The following is a 2,970-nucleotide window of genomic DNA, read 5'->3' as shown; positions in this document are numbered from 1 at the left end:
TTTCTGTTGCCTAATTTCTTGTTTGTTTGCGGGGCAATGGAGGTTAAGTGACTTGCCCAGGGTCACACAGCTAGTAAGTGTCAAGTGTCTGAAGTCGGATTTGAACTCAGGTCCTCCTGAATCCAAGGCCAGTGCCTTATCCCCTGCGCTACCCAGCCACCCCTGTTGCCTCATTTCTTAGACAATACTGAAAGAGACCTTAGAGGTCATCGCTCTGTGAGATTAAAATTGGATATTAGATCATAAATCTCCCCTACTTAACCTTTCCCTTAATTTATCTCCCAGACTAGTAAATGGAAGAAGCTTCTGGTTTTCTAGTTAGAGCTTTTATTGTATGGTAGTCACAAGGTGATGTTGATTAGAAGGACAGGAAAGTAGAAATACAATACAAATCGTCTTAAGTCTAGGCTTAGTCTATATTCCGTATAAAACTCACCAAAACCCAAGGCCACCTTTGGGGAGAGAGACCAAGTCAAGTGCATGCTGTTAACCAAGAGCCAGGCGGAGTCAAACTCCAGTCCGCGTCTGTCTGTGCAGCGCAGCCAGGAGACCAGCAGAGCAGGAAAAAAGGACCCACTTCCGTTCTCTCCTTGCCTTTTAAGCTCGCACCCCGGAAGTCGAGTGCTCAGCAGGCAATCTGGCGTGTGTAGCAGGCGGACTGGTGTGCATAGCTCATGCTGTTGGTCTCCTCCCCAAAAGGGTGGTCCTAAAAAAAACTGGCGTCTCTCCATTATCTAACCGACTGTTAAAACTTTTTACCACATTCCCCCCTTTCGTTCCTCAAGAAACAAAATATTTCCTTGACAGAACAGTAAAAATAATATAATAACTATTGCTAACTAATAATATGTGAACAACAATATAGAAAAGGAAGAGAGGAAAGTTTTGTCCAGAGGGGCGATTTTTTTTTTTCAGTTATAAATACACTGTTTGGTGAGGGGGCTTGTTAGAGGTGAGAAGGATCGTTCTGTACACAGATGATCAATATTAATAGACGCTAATTGACCAGACTGGACAGAGACAGAGACAGACACAGACATCTTGTACTCTCCCTCCACCCGCCCAGCAGAGCATGGCACGGGGAGCCCCTCGATCACGTCCTGGGTCTGGTAACACTTGGTCAACGGGCGGGATGGCTGGCGAGGGTCAGGTCCTCAGTCGGGAGGGGGTGCCAAGTGCCAGGCAATGCCCTCAGAGCAGGAAGAGGGGCACCCTGGAATGGGCGCTTGTGGCTTTGAAGTCCCTGGGAGAAGCCGAGGTGGGCCTGCTGATCTCCTCACACATCGCTCAGGGCCTTGCGGGCAAACTCAGGCAGCACGAAGGCCGAGCGGTGGATGTCCGAGTTATAGTATTTGAGGTTCATTTTCTCTACTTGTTCCTGGGTCAGCTGCTGCACCGGCTCCCAGAAGTTAGTGCTCGGGTTCTTGCCGCAGAGCATGAAGCCAATCTGGCCGTTGGGGTAGGTGGGGATGGTGCAGTAGGCATATTCCACCACAGGGAACAGGGACTTGCAGAAGTGACGCATCTCCTTGATGAGGTCCAGATGCAACCATTGGCACTCACCCTGACAGCAGAGGATCCCATCATCTCTCAGCGCTGTCTTCATCAGCTGGTAGTAAGACTCTTTGAACAAACTCTCGGCAGGACCCATGGGGTCCGAGGAGTTGGTGATGATGACATCGAAGGCATCCTGGTTCTGTTGCATGAATTCAAACCCATCGAGAACATGCGAGGTCAGCTTGGGACTGGAGTAACCCACGGCCATGCCTGGCAAATACTTCTTAGAGACCTGGATCATGTCCTCATCAATCTCACACTGGACCACAGACCCCACAGATGGATGCTTCACTACCTCCCAAAGGACGCCCCCGTCCCCACCACCAATGATGAGCACCTTTCATGGGCTGGGATGGCTGCAGAGGGGCAGGTTGGCAATCATCTCCTGGTATGAGAATTCATCCCTCTCTGTGCACTGGATGACTCCATCCAGCACCAGGACGTTGCCGTAGGTCTTACTGCGGAATACCAGGATCTCCTGGTAGCGCGAGCGCTGGTGGTGGAGCAGCTTGTCCACCTGCAGGGACATGGCCTGGCCCAGCCACAGGCTGCACGTCTCCCGGAACCAGCCCTCGCGGATGGCTGGGGGCCCGGGCTCCATGGCGGGGCCAGGGGATGCACAGGCCGCGGCGGCCGCAGCACAACGGGGCCTGCAGCGTCCACCCATCTGCCCTCCCGCCAGCCCGCGAGACAGTCCCACATTATTTTCCCAAATTTTACAGCAGGATCTGGCCTCTATTACCTTTAAAGTCTCCACACTAGTACAATATGTTGATGACTTACTTTTGGCCTCTCCTAATGCTGAAATTTGTCAGGAAGATAGCCGTCACTTACTGTTGGAGCTGCACAAGAGAGGACACAAGGTTTCCAAGTCAAAGGTACAATGGTGTTTGCCCCAGGTAGAATATTTAGGATTTATTTTGGCTGCTGGAACTCACTCTGTCTCTTCTAAGCGAGTCCAGGCCATTCAACAACTCTCTGCCCCCACTACTAAGAGGCAGTTGAGAGCCATTCTGGGAGCAGCCGGGTACTATAGACAATGGATACCCTCTTTTGGTGAAATTACTAAACCTCTCATAGCTCTAACAAAAAGTTCTGTCCCAGACATTTTACAGTTGGATCCTCAGCATCTCTCAGCCATAAAAGAATTAAAACGGGCCTTGTTATCAGCACCTGCCCTAGGACTACCAGATTATAGTAAGCCTTTCACTCTCTTTGTGCATGAACAAAGGGGGGTGGCTTCTGGAGTTCTGACTCAATCACTGGGGCCTAACCAACGCCCTATAGCCTACTATTCAACTCAGCTGGACCCTGTAGTGGCTGGAGCGCCACCTTGCCTTAGGGCAGTGGCGGCCACAGCCCTTTTGGTAGAAAAAGCCTCTGATTTGGTCCTAGGTAACCCTCTAACTGTGC

The 2,970-nt window shown here is 50.9% G+C and overlaps 1 pseudogene; it reads right to left on the bottom strand.

Moving 5' to 3' along the window:
• Positions 1–1,226: 1,226 nt before the first annotated feature.
• On the bottom strand, positions 1,227–2,158 carry LOC122751606 (annotated as a pseudogene).
• Between the last annotated feature and the right edge of the window lie 812 nt (positions 2,159–2,970).

This window comes from Dromiciops gliroides, chromosome 3 (assembly GCF_019393635.1).
Source record: "Dromiciops gliroides isolate mDroGli1 chromosome 3, mDroGli1.pri, whole genome shotgun sequence".
Classification (NCBI taxonomy): domain Eukaryota; kingdom Metazoa; phylum Chordata; class Mammalia; order Microbiotheria; family Microbiotheriidae; genus Dromiciops; species Dromiciops gliroides.
This window is presented reverse-complemented; position numbering and strand designations above follow the sequence as displayed.